We start from the raw sequence: 14,110 nt of genomic DNA, 5'->3' as shown, positions 1-14,110 counted from the left end.
CCCCTCTGCCCACCTAAATTGTTTGTTTTTCGACATAATGTACATCTCATTGTTACAATGGGTCAACCTGTATCCCTATTTAAACAATTTGTTTTTTCCCTTCTGCTCCCCAAATTATACCACCATCAAATACAGTGAAAACAGGGGTTATACGATGGGGGAGGGACATATAAAGCAACAAAAAAATCACGTGGTACCTTATAAATACATTAGAAACAATAGCAAGCAAGCAAGCAACAAAAAAAAAGAAAACATGTGTCCTTTTCTTGGGTCTGGTTTTCTGGTGATTAATTGGAAATAAGAGTCTCACCGACTTTCTTGCCTGTGCTGGCTTTGAACCATGATCCTCAGATCTCAGCCTCCTGAGTAGCTAAGATTACAGGCGTGAGCCTTTGGCACCTGGCTGGAGAATTTCTTAAGGAAGAAAAATCTTGGTCATAGATGGAGAAGCCTTTTGGATCTTTGTGATTGTTCTTCCTTCCGTTTCAGTATTTAAAAATGTAACTATTCTTCCTAGAGTGAGGTCTCCTAGAACAAATACTTGTACATGGTATGACAAAGGGAGAAATAGGAATGAGGGTATTCTTTGAACATCTTATTTAAATTTTAAGGATTTGTGTACTTGATAAGTTTTGGTGTTTCCATTTGAAAATAGAAATAGTGTCACTGCCTCTTAGTGCCTTGAGTATAATCAAAGAAATTCTTGGATCTTCCCTCCATTGCTCAGCCAATTTACAAAAGATGGCATCAAGTGGGATGATTGAGAATACATGTTCTCTTTGGATGTAGCTGGTAGGAAATATCTGTGGATTATGAGTATAGCAATAGAGTTGTATTCTCTCCCTATTTGCCAGGGCGGTGGAGAGAGGGTTGGAGAAAGCTTACATCCCATAGCCACTTAAATCATGAAGGAACTTTATCTAGAAAAGGCTAAGAAATAACAAAGAAAACATTTCATTGTTAGTTAATATGATCTTGGACAAAGATAGAAGATACTTGTCATAAACCTTTTCCCTGACCTAAGGTGTCATTACTTGACTTATAATTTTATTAAAATTTGACATCATCTTTAGGGTCTATGACTTTTAGCTGTCCTCTAAAATCTGTTCTGCCTTTCATTCCAAATATAAAGCCAGACTACATTTAATAGCCGTATTTGCAGTTAGCTGAGGCAGTGTGACTGAGCTCTAGGCCAAGAAAGTGGCAAGAATGATGGATGCACATCTAGGTCGGGCACATAAAATATCCTAAGTTGCTCTTTCATGTTCTTTTCCCTTTATGGCTGAACACAATCACAAACACCTAGATGAAGCTACAAGTTGCATATTTTGAAGATGGAAAAGACTTTATAAATCTAGATTCTTGGGTCGTTATATATAGCTATTTCTCAATGCTATTCTAACAGGAGACTTCTCTTTAGGCTCTTAAGAGAGAGACAAATAGTTCTTGTTCATCAATCCATTGAATTTTGAGGATTTTTTTTGTTGTTGTTGCTATAATTCCAATAATTAGTATAGAATCGGAGGAAAAGAAAGGGCTCATATGCAATCATGGGATGATACCAGAACATTTGAATAAAACAGAGGAAATAATGAGAGTGAATTGTTGTAAGTGGCATAGTAGTTCTGAAATCATTCAGCATACACACATAGGAAAGGATTTCCAAATCAGAATTGCTCTTACTCAGTATCAGTTTACTTATGTGATTATGTGAACAAGGGTCATGCAAATGCTCAGAGAGGAATATGGGATAAAAAGTGAATCTCTCAGTCAGAGAGGCCCCTTAGTCATATATGCCCCACTGGCTGAAGTGTCTGGAGGTGGGTCCAGTGTTCCCCACACATTACAACTGCTAAGCAATGGTACAGTTTACATGACATCTCTCAGGGAGCCATGCCCCTAGATCCTGGGTCTCATTTACCCTAGTGTAGGGATGAGCAAAGCAAATCCTGAAGTCATTAATCCTCTGTAGGTTCCCACACTTAAGTTTTAGTGTGGTAGTCTCTATGACTAGGAGAGAGTAAGGGGAGAACAAAGAAAGAAGAAGAAGAATGGAGACAGTTATTTTATTCAACTCACTCTTGTGTAGTCCTTTTAGGACTACCATCTGGTTGAACAAACTGATGTTCCTCAGAGCTGCTGAAACTGAATAATGAAGTAAAGGACTAGAGCCTCAGGTTACCTGAACTTTCTGCTAACCTCTTTTCTATTCTATTTTAATGGCCCAGGAGTCAGAACTCAGAGATTTATACTTTTTAAGCAAATGTTCTACATCTGAGTCATGCCCCCCCTCTTTTATCTCTGAGTTTTGAGATAGATTCTCTCCTTTTATTTTTCTTCCCCAGACTGGCTTGTGTTACGATCTTCCTATTTATCTTTTCCACTGTAGCTATGATGGCAGGTGCATACTTGCATATGCACCTTTTTTGATTTTGAGATAGATTCTCATATACTTTTTGATTGGGCTGGCCTGGAACCATGATCTTCCCAAAGTCAGCCTCCTGAGTGATTAGGATTAGAGGTATGAGTCACTGTATCCAGATTCAACAAACAAGCAAATCAAAACCATGTCAACACAAGATAGGTGAAAATGATATGTGGTTATACAACATCCAAGCATGTTTTTTTTTGAAACTTTAGAAAAGCAATGGGAATCCTAATAATCAAATAATTTGGCACAGGACTAAAATTATATTCAGTCCTTGGTTCAAGTACCATAACTAGCCATGAAATGCTCTCCAAATTTTCTACACTGAAAATTTTAGGACCGAAACCACCTGTTTCCTATCCCTAACAGCTAGCATATTATGGAAACTTTTTTAGTAGGCTTTCCATTAGCTTTTATGGCATTAGAATCTTTTTGGCACTCTTGGTGTATAGTTGTGGGCTTTCTCTATTAGTAAGCCCAAGCTAGCTAACAGCCTACTGGGTCCATTCACAGAGTAAATGAAAGGACAGGGTTTAGTAGACTTTTAAGTCACTTACTTAGCTAGATATTTCCTTCACTTTCTCAGTAATAGCTTGCGTATAAATGAGCCGCTTGAGTTTCTGAGATTACTACCTAATATGCTTTTAAAAAATCTAATAATAAAATCAATGACATTTCATACATTTGTGTAGTATATTACAGTCTGAAAGGCTTTTCTCATGTGAATTTTTTCATTTAATTTGCACAACCATTGAAGTGAAGATATTATTCCTATTTTACATACCAGTAAGTCAAAAATCAATCTATCTATATATATTAATTGAATCATTCCATGGTGATACCTCTACTGTATGAAATTGTGACACTCAAATACATTTTATCCTTTTTTATTTCAAATAAGCTATACACAGGAGTAATTTTATTGTTAAAGTTACCCTGGCTTATTGTATGGAAATATATATATATGTATATATATATATAATTATGAATTAAAGTTATCTGTAATTGCACAATGTTCATTATCTTTACTTCCAATATGTTCTCTATGTCTATGAATGTATTTTGAATTAAAAAATTAAACATTGTATTCAGTTTTATATTTCTTCTTTTTATTTCTGTGTCAGGCCAGTTTGAAAGGTCTGACTGGTTAATTTCATTTTATTACTATGGTCTTAGAATAACAATGCCTAAATTCTTATAGTAGACTGAAGACAGGAAGTCTTCGTATTTCAGAGTTAATTGCTTTCATCATGTGGTGTAGTTTACTATGTACCAGGCATGCATTAATTCACTTAATGTTCATATAACTCCTGCGAGGCAGGGTGTTTTATGGCTATTATTTTGCATATGCAAAATGTGCATTGTCTTTCCAAAGTTGCACAGCTAATTAGTAAGAGACCTGGAAAGTGTATCCAGTCGATATCTAGAGTTCATTGTAACTATCACACCCACCTACATTTGAGAGTCCTAAATCCCTTCTTGGATAATGTTCTGTCTGCCCTCCCCCCAAACCTTAATATATCAAAGCTTTGGGATCTGAATTGAGGGCCCAATTGAGGGTTATCTGAGGCCTGACCTTAAATGAAGAAAGTGGTTTTGCCTATAGAGGTTATGGTCCTGTTGCTTAGAAAGAGAGACTTACGACAGATATGAGGAAAGACTTCCTTGTGTCTGGGCAGCAGAGGGGGGATTGAATATTCTGCATAGCATGCCTATATGATGGGGCAGATAAGCCTCAAAGGTGGGAACTGGAGACTGATAGACTTCTTCTCAGCATGGAAAAGGATATCAATTCAATCCTCTTCTTTCTTTGAAGCCTTATGGATCTTGGGAGACATAAAGAGGTGGTGAGCAATGGGAATGGAAGAAGTTTCATGAATGTGGTCATTAAACTTTGCCAATGTGTTAGCCAGGGCTGGTACCAAGTCAAATATAATTTAAGGATACAGTAATACATGGAACACAGAAAAAGACATAGTACACTGTAAAACCATTGTCCTGTCATTGGATATGTAGCATATCGACACTGACAATGCTGTGATAAATATGTTTGGAAGTGTATATTGATATTTATTTTTAAAAAGCTATGTAAATTCTCAGTTACAACCTTGAGCAATAGAAACCATATACAGCTAATTACAAACTGCTCAGTTTCATTTATTCAATATCCCCAAACTAGCTTCATCATTCACGTCTTTGAAGGAAAAATGGGGTGTATTTGTTCATGTGATGTATGAGAAAGGTCAAGAAACTCTTAAGAAAGTTTGAGGCCAATACTTTCATCTATGTGGTACTTTTAGGGGCATGTATAAGTATAAAAATACCTTATTTGCAATAAACTAGTATATGACTGAGACAAGCAGAAATGGTCAGATAAGTTGATGTTAGGCAAAGTGAACCCCAAGATAAGGACTCAAATGGTTTTTCTTTCTCGTTATTGTTTCTAACATATTTATAGGATTATTTCTTTGTTGCTTTGTATGTCCCTCCCTCAGGGTATAACCCCTGCTTTCACTGTATTTGATGTTAGTATAATTTGTGGAGGGGAAGGGAAAGAACAAATTGTTTAAATAGAGATACAGGTGGACCCATTGCAACAATGAGATGTACAAGATGTTATGTTGAAAAACAAACTTTACAAGTTGGGGGGGGGTGGGAAGGGATGGCAAGGGGAAACAAAGGAGGAGGCAACAATGGCTGATAAGAAATATACTCATTACCTTGCTCATGTAATTGTAACCCCTCACTATGGTATTTTCACAATAAAAATAGTGTAAAAATACAGCAAGCTATACATTTAGAATTAATGCCCTTAAATATTGGACTATTAGACCTGCAAAATAAAGAGATGAAAAATCACATTGATTTGGGTCCCGAACTTTATATCTATCTATGTATCTATCTATGCATCTATGTATCTATGTATCTATCTGTCTGTCTGTCTGTCTGTGTGTAGGCTAGATGTGTTACTGCAAGCTGTAACCCCAACAGTTAGGGGACTGTGAGTTGAAGCTAGCTGGGCTCCATAGCAAGACTCAAAAAAAAAGTTTGCATTTATCAGGCAAACCTGACATCTTGAAATATGTGTTATGGCTAAATGGAACAAACTGACACATGCTCTCACACAATTTTTTTAGTTCTTTGACAGTACAGGGGATTGAGCTCAGGGTCTTGCTTTTGCTAGGCAGGTGTTTACTACTTGAGCCTGCTCTTAGCTCTTTTTGTTTTAGTTGTTATTTTTGAGTTGGGTTTTGTATTTTGTCTGGATTGTCTTGTACTGTGTTCTACCTACTTGTGCTTCAGTCACAACAGTAACTCACTTAATTCTCTCATAACTTCTGTAAGTAATTCACTTAATTCTCTCATAACTCCTATAAAGAGTATGTAAATCACCACGTATAGTTGGGCAGATAGACATATATTACCATGCCCACCTTATTTGTTGTGATGGAACACAAGTTTTCACATAAGCTGTCCTCACCTTATATGGTCCTTGCCTCCAAAGTAGCTGTGTTTACAAACCTAAATCACTACACTAAGGTGTCTTACATTTCTTTTTTGTTGTAGTGAAAACACTAAATCTACTCAGTGATTTCAAACTACAATATGTTCTTTTACTATAATCACCATGCTGCCTAATAGATGTTTTGATGTTTATTCTTCATGACTAACTGAAATTTTGTATTGCGTGATCAATATCATCTCCTTGCCTTTCCTCTCCCAGCCTCTGCTAAACATCTTTCTCTACTCCCTACTTTTGTAGGACATTATCTCTTTTATGAACTGGTTTCATGTTCTTTGGATGTCTTGTTTTGATCTTGAATCTCCAGTTTATACTTTTATTTGTATAAATTAGAATAAAGTGTTTTGAGTGCAAATATTTCTGAACTACATTAGTTTGCACTGAAAAGTACAGCATGACATATAAAAACTATTTTTTTGGTACCAGAGGAACAATGAAATCCACAAAAAGGAATATGGATTCAGAATTTTATTCCTATCCATGTTTTTATATAAAGAAAAATAATAGAAAACATGGGAGAAAATAAAAAAGAAAACATGGGAGAAAAATCAGCCTGAGAAATCTTCCAACTTCTCCTCTGAAATGTTTCAAGAACGAAAGTTGGCTGGTTGTTAGTGTTTCTTGCTCTGAGGCTCTAGATGACTATTGGTTGATTTAAGGAATTAGAAAGTGACCAGCTTGCTCTGTGATGACATTGCTTCTGAAGAAACCACCTTATAAGCCAAGCTGTTCTGCATTCTCTCTGTATCACTCACCCCTTCAGTTTTCACTTTTCTTCCAATCTCTGGAAGCTTCATAGGGTTTCACAGCATCTACACCTAGCCTACCATATTAATGATGCCAACAGGTACGCCCCAGAGAGAACAGCTTTAAGAAGACTGGACTGTAGCAATCTTACTACAACTCTCCTGAGTTTCTTGGATTTTTTTTTTCATTTTGTTTGCCTCCTTTTTCTCTCTGCCCTGTAGAGCTTTGGTTTGCCCTTTCTTGCTGCTACTTACATTTTCTCCCCTGCTGACTCTGTGAATTAAGGTTGTTATTACGTTACCAGTCTATTCCTTTGGGATAGCCCTATCCCTACACACTCTAGGTGGAGCCTTTACAGCCACCTGCTGTTCTTAACACACAAATCAGGAGCTACCACAGCTGCCCAGTCATTCCTTTGTTGTCGTCATCTCAGACATATTGAGCACTGTGAATGTACTGAGCATACAAAGCAGAAGGTTTTTACCTTCCACAAGCTTACAGTATTGGCCTTTGAAATATGTGAGCTGCTCAGAGAAACAACCCAGTTAAAATTAATGAAGGCAGCTGTATCACAAGCTTTAAAAATGGAGTCTGAAATGCTTAACTGAGAGCAGCAGAAAAATAATTCTTCAGCTCTTAAGCCACGACCCCATCTCCCATTTGCTTTGCTCTGTGGGAACATTTCATGAAAGATTAAAATTATTTGGATTTTATAGAAAGAGACTGTCTGGTGATTTGTCATGCAGTCATGGAATTCAACATCTAACTTTCACACCTCTGCAAGAGTAGTCATGTTCAGTTCTGCCGTCTCTTGAGTGTAGAATAGGGGGTCTCATTGAAGTCATCTCTTTTTCTTTGTTAGTTGTGGAGCTTGAAATTAGAGCTTGGGTGCTGTGCCTGAGCTTTTTCATGCAAGGTTAGCATTCTACCATTTTGAACCACAGCTCCACTTCTGGTTTTCTGGTAGTAAATTGGAGATAAGAGTCTCACAGACTTTCTTGCCTGGGCTGGCTTTGGACCATGATACTCAGATCTCAACCTCCCGGGTAACTACAATTATAGGTGTGAGCAACCAGGTTTTACCCACACCTTTGAGGAAGGGATGTTCAATCCAGCACTATCAGTTTCTTAGAAAATTAACTTAAAAATAGGAAAGTTCTATTTTGACTCACAGCTTTGGAGTTTTCAGGTCCTGGTCAGTTGTCTTCTTGCTTTTGTGTTTGTGGTAAAGTAGCACATTGTGGTAGGGGCTCATGGTGGAAGAGGCTGCTGGTGTCAGGGTAGCCAAGAGGCAAAGAGAAAAAGGAAGGGACTAGTGTCCTCATATAGTGTCCTAGACAACCTGCCCTTCTAGTGGCCTTCATTCCATCCACTGCTTATATACAAGAGGTCCCAATTCTTACTAACCATTCTACCACTCCCAAGAGTGCCACAGTCTGGTGACCAAGCTTCAAACACATGGTCTCTGTGGGGGACATTTACTCAATCAAGTCCAATGGTCCTCTCCTCAGTTATGTGCATGATGGGAAAGCTGAAGGTAGCAACTATTTTCACCAGGTATGAGCAGTGTTTATGGCGCTGGGGAAGCAGATGCTAATTATCCTGGCATGGAACATGTCTCCATCAGTATCTCCACATTCCCAGATATTTCCCTTCCCAGAGGGGAAGAGATTTATTGATATGATATTCCCAGGATTTATGTCAGCCAGGGAGCCCATTAATTGGAAAGAGCAGGTCCCTCCTGCCTCCTCCAACATCTTCTTTCAACATTCTTTACAATTTTTTTTTGTTAAATCTTAACATGGCAACAATGTGTAGTCAAGATAAAGCTTTGATAGGATCCCATCAAAAAGCTGTGCAGAGGCAGAGATCGAGAGGATTGTGGTCCAAGATCAGCCTAAGAAAAATGTTGGCAAGATTTTGTCTCTGTGAACAGGGTGGGCACGGTGGTTCCTAGTTGTAATCAAAGCTAGAAGGAAGGTGTTTGTAGGATAATCATAGACTGTCCCAGGCCAGAAAAAAAAAAGGTGGGAAGAGAGATCCTAAGAAAAATAAAAATAAACTAAAGCAGAGAAGCAAGTGGCAGGAGCAAGGCCCTGAGTACAAACCCCAATACTGCCAAAAATAAGTAAAATGAAAATAAATAAATAAACAAACAAGTAAAAACAGAGTTGGAGAAGGTACAGTTTTTGTGTGTGTGTGTGTGAAAATACCGTACAGAGGGGTTACAATTATGTGGGGAAGGTAATGAGTACATTTCTTATCAAGCATTGTTGCCTTCTCCTTTGTTTCCCCTTGCCATTCCTTCCCAACTCCTCCCTCCCCCCATTTCCTCTTCTCCCCCTTCCCCTCCACAAATTATACCAACATCAAATACAGTGAAAGCAGGGGTTATACCATGGGGGAGGGACATACAAAGCAACAAAGAAATCATCTTATATATACATTAGAAACAATCAGAGGAAAGAAAAAAAAACATTTGAATCATTATCTTGGGGTTCATTTCGCCTAACATCAACTTATCTGACCATTTCTGCTTGTCTCAGACATATACTAGTAATTGCAAATAAGGGAAACCATGGGATCTATGTTTCTTTGGACTTGGCTTACTTCACTTAATATAATTTTTTCCAAGTCTTTCCATTTCCTAACAAATGGGGCAATGTTTTGGAAAGTAGTATGGAAGTTCCTCAAAAGACTCCACATAGAGCTCTCCTATGACCCGGCAATCCCACTTTTGGGCATTTACCCAAATGATCACAAACAAGGTCATACCAAAGGTACCAGCACAACTATGTTTATTGCAGCATTATTTACTATAGCTAAGATATGGAACCAACCCAGATGCCCCTCAGTAGATGAATGGACCGAGAAAATGTGGTACATATATACAATAGAATTCTATGCCTCCATCAGAAAGAAGGTAGGTTTTGAACTAAGGAAAAACTTTTTTTTGGGGGGGTCTAGTCGTGGGGTCTGAACTCTGGGCCTGGGCGCTGTCCCTCAGCTCTTCAGCTCAAGGCTAGCGCTCTACCACTTGAGCTACAGAACCGCTTCCGGTTTTTTTCTTTTTGCTTATGTGGTGCTGAGGAATCGAACCCAGGGCCTCAGGCATGCAAGGCAAGCACTCTACCACTGAGCCACCTTCCCAGCCCTACATATCCATTTTTTTTGTGTGTGTGTGATCATGTGAGACAGGATGGACATTAAGAACTGATTCTCAGATAAACTCTTCAGAAAAGTTTGATTTGAGCTAGAGTCAGAGGCTTAGACTTTAATCCTAGTGACTTGGAACTTGGAAATGTGTTGCAGTTTAAGGTCAGCCTAGGTAGGAAAGTTCACATACATGACCCCCTTCTCAATGGTGGGGCCACATGGTGGGATCCTGTTATCCTAAGCTATGTAGCAGGCTGAGGTTGAGATGATTGTGGTTCCAAACCTATCTGAGGTACAAAGTCCATAGTCTCCATCTCCACCGAGGGAAGCTGAGCTTAGTGGTGTGGGTTGATGGTTCCAGATACCATAGATAGCCTAAAGCAGGTAGATTGAGGCCTAGTTGCACACCTGAGTGGGAAGTGAGACCTGATCTTATAAAAATAACAAGCAAGAATTTTTTCTTGTATTTCAATCACAATTTATTCAGGTTACTGTCATTTTATTTTTTCACTTCTTCAGGATGAAATTGGCCATGTAATACCTATCTTTAAGAACTCAGGAAAATACAATTGAATGTCCTTTCTGCTTCTGGTCCTTATGAGTGAGACAGTTTGGATAAAACTGTCCAATAGTTCTGAGAATAGCCCTGAGATTTCATTTCTTTTCTAAAATGAAGTTGAGAAAAAACTAACGACAATTTAAAACTATGTCTACATCCAACTTGCCCCTATGTCTCAGCAAATCATTATCATTATTAGGATACTAATTATAATCTTGCACTTATTAATGGTACCACACTTTTACTTATGTAAATGGTACTACATTTTTCATCTGTACATATTGTCTATATTCATTATAATATTGTACTTGTTAATTGCACTGTAATAAAAACATTGTTAACATTTTGTTAGTGACATTCATTATTTTCTCATAATCTAATTTACTCTGTGGACTAAAAGTGTTACTCAGTATCCTGTCCATGTGTGTTGCCTGGAGGAGCAGCAAGCTGGAGAGAATAGAAGTCTAATAAGGAGTGTGAGCAGGAAGCTGTTTGGCAGCTGCTTTGTATAGTGCCAACATGCCGGTAGGCAGAGTGCTGTCTGTAGTCTGAACTCACCTACTGGGTGGTGTCCATGTGGGCCAATTCAGTTTGCATGTCTGATGTAACCCAATTGTGATCAAGAATGCATTTAAAATTGAAATTTCCATCATCCAGCTGTGCTTATGCCAATGACAAGAACCATTTACATTCTTGTATATTAGCAATGAAATGACCAGTCCATTTTAAATGGTACTAGATTTGTTTGACTGTTGAGACATATTTTGCAATCTAAGGTGGGACCAGCCCTTGGGAATTTGAGCTTTCAGCACTGAAGATGAAGGGAAAATTCCTAATTTAGTTCGAGTAACTTTCTAGGACACTGCTTATGGGATTTCTGAGAATGATTTGAACAAGGTTTTGATCTCTCTGAATAATAACACACTTGGGAGACATTAAGGAAAAACAGAAAGTATAGAGTAGCAACAATACTGCAAGGTGGAAGTAATTTGGAAAACTTTCCTAAGGTTTTTGGCTAAATTACTAAACCTAATTGGTAATCTATTTCCTAAAATGTCAAGTAATTGTGACATGTTGAAATAATGATTTTGGCTTTAACATTTGCAAGTAAAGTTCCAAGGCTCCAGCACCAGCTTCTGTGCCAAGAATGACTAATGCCTGCTGTTAGTTCTACTGGAAGGAGAAGTCATTTTGGGCGTATCTTTTCTTGGTAATTAAAGACTGGATTCACACTCATTATCCTGAGGGTGGAATTTTCCACTCTAATACATTTCTCCGCATTGATAATCACCTGTTTATATAATTATCACACAGTACTTTTGACAAGTAGTTTATGACCTCTGAACTTAAAGAGCCAATTACCCTCTCACCCCCACAAACTTTTTGGTATTTAGTTTAGTAAATATGACACAACTTTATCAGTGACCTAAACTTTCATGATAGTTGATGTAAATATTATAAAGTTATTTAAAATCATTTCATACAGATGCCCAAACCCATCCATTGTTTTCAAGTCTACTAACCTTCTCTGAACTCCATGTGATAGATCTTAACTTCCTTCTACCTCCTCATCCATGTCAAGAAACTCCATGTGGCAAGAAAGTGAGCTAGCTCCTGGGAACTGAGAGTGAACTCTGACTAATAGAAAAAAACAAACTTGAAGCTGTTAATCCATATTCTGGAGAAATCAAAGGCTACCAAGAACTACACAAGTAGGAAAGTAGGTTTTTCCTTACAAGCTTCCAGATAAGAGCTTAATCAAGATGGACACTTTGATTTAAACCATATAAGATCCTAACATAGTTAAGGCATGCTTAGATCTAACCTGCTAGGAATACCTGTATTCACTTTAAGTTCACTAAATTGTATAACTTTGTAACAAAAGAAAGCTAATACAACTCCTGTCTATCATCAACGACTGAATGACCTCTTCAGCTTCTCAAACAATCTGGCTGACTATAAATTTGACCCTATACTAATTCTCCTCTTTATAGTCATTGTTTCTTCTAGAACACACATCTGATTATGACACTGCTTTGCTTAAATCCTGCCAATGACTTACATACCGCATGAAGACCCTGCATTATCTGTTGTCTACTTTTGGCTACTCTATGCCTACCTGGCATCTTGCATTTCCTCCATAAAGACTTCTTCAGTCTTTGTATATGCTCCATTCATTCCCCACTTGTATTTCAGTCATCAACTGAAGTTTGGATTCCTAAACTTAGCTCACAGGTTCTTTCGCAGAACAGCATATTTTAACATTCAATTTATTAAAAATAGTTTTAATTGACTACTGATTTGTGCATCTCTCCTATAGACTATAAACACTTCTGGGGAGAAGGCACAAGCTGATCATCATTAAATTTCTGTTCATAACATAATGTCTGGGATGTAGGAGGTTGATAATAACCATTTCATGAATGAGTCCTGTTTTATATTTCTAAAAAGAACACTGAATAAATCTGCACTGATTTATAGTGATCCTCCATTTTATAGTTCTGACCACTATCTCCTTTTGGTAGTTTCATCCAAAATCAGTGGCTCTTAAATTTATCACACTTCAGGACCCATCATTATAAATGTTTATAATACCCACACAAATGCACTGATAAAGTACAAATATTTGCTTCTGACTGGCATCTACCTGTCTGACTATCTGCAAAGGAGAATCTAGGAATCTTTTATTTTAATCCATACCCCTTGCAAATCTCAGGATGCAAGAGGTATAAGAATATTGGTTTAAAATGAGTGTGTAAGGCCAACTATAACATACTTGATTCCTACCTACTGGATTTAGTTGGCATGTGGAGGCATTAATTAGATCAATGCATATTAATCATCCAGTATGGCTGATAACCCAAAACTAGCTCTGCAGTTTTTTTTCTTCCCACCAATGAGCTCTCAGAAACTTTCCTATTGAGCACTTTTTGGTCACACCACATCACCCTTATGGAATTGGCCATTTCTGAGGATGCTAGTAGTATAACAAAATTAAACCTTAACTCTGTGTAGTTCCTTACTTTTGGGAATACAACTTTCTAATTTGTTATACATCAGGTCTTCCTGAGTTGCCGAACAGCAATTCCTATGGGAATATAGATGCTACAACTAAATTAGCTCATTCATTCTGCTTTAAGTAAATATGAGATTATTTTTTTCATGTTCAATTGTGGTCTCCTCTCAAGGACTTTGGGTGTATAAATGAAATAGAGAGCTAAATATTGCCTGTGGTTTTAGAGAACATAACAGTTCCTTAAGAGATAGAAAATTTACACTAATATGTTACTGTTATTTTCCTATATACATGCTGTTCCTATTCTAAGGTGATGATAGGTAGGCATCAGGAAATTCATAATCTGTGGATTCATAGTAGCAGATTCAAATTCTGACAGCTGGGTAGTGACTTAACTGTCCTATGATTTGTTCAGCTGCACAAAGGAGATAACGGGGTTTTTGCGATGAAGATAGAATTCCATATGAATAAATTGCTTATGTGCAAATGTTAAGTGTGCTGCTTAATAATGAATTAAACATTCAAGTGAAATTATGCTAACTTAATTTTGATGGTAATTTCAACCCTGATCACATTGTCTTCAAAACAAGACAGAATTCATTTACTGGTAGGTGGAAGTTCACAAGTAGAGGAGGGTCAGCCACAAAATCACCTTAAGAGCTTAAACAAAATGTAGATGGC

Source organism: Dipodomys ordii, unplaced genomic scaffold, assembly GCF_000151885.1.
Source record: "Dipodomys ordii isolate 6190 unplaced genomic scaffold, Dord_2.0 Scaffold3, whole genome shotgun sequence".
Lineage (NCBI taxonomy): Eukaryota > Metazoa > Chordata > Mammalia > Rodentia > Heteromyidae > Dipodomys > Dipodomys ordii.
The sequence above is the reverse complement of the archived record's forward strand: the minus strand, read 5'-3'. Positions refer to the sequence as shown.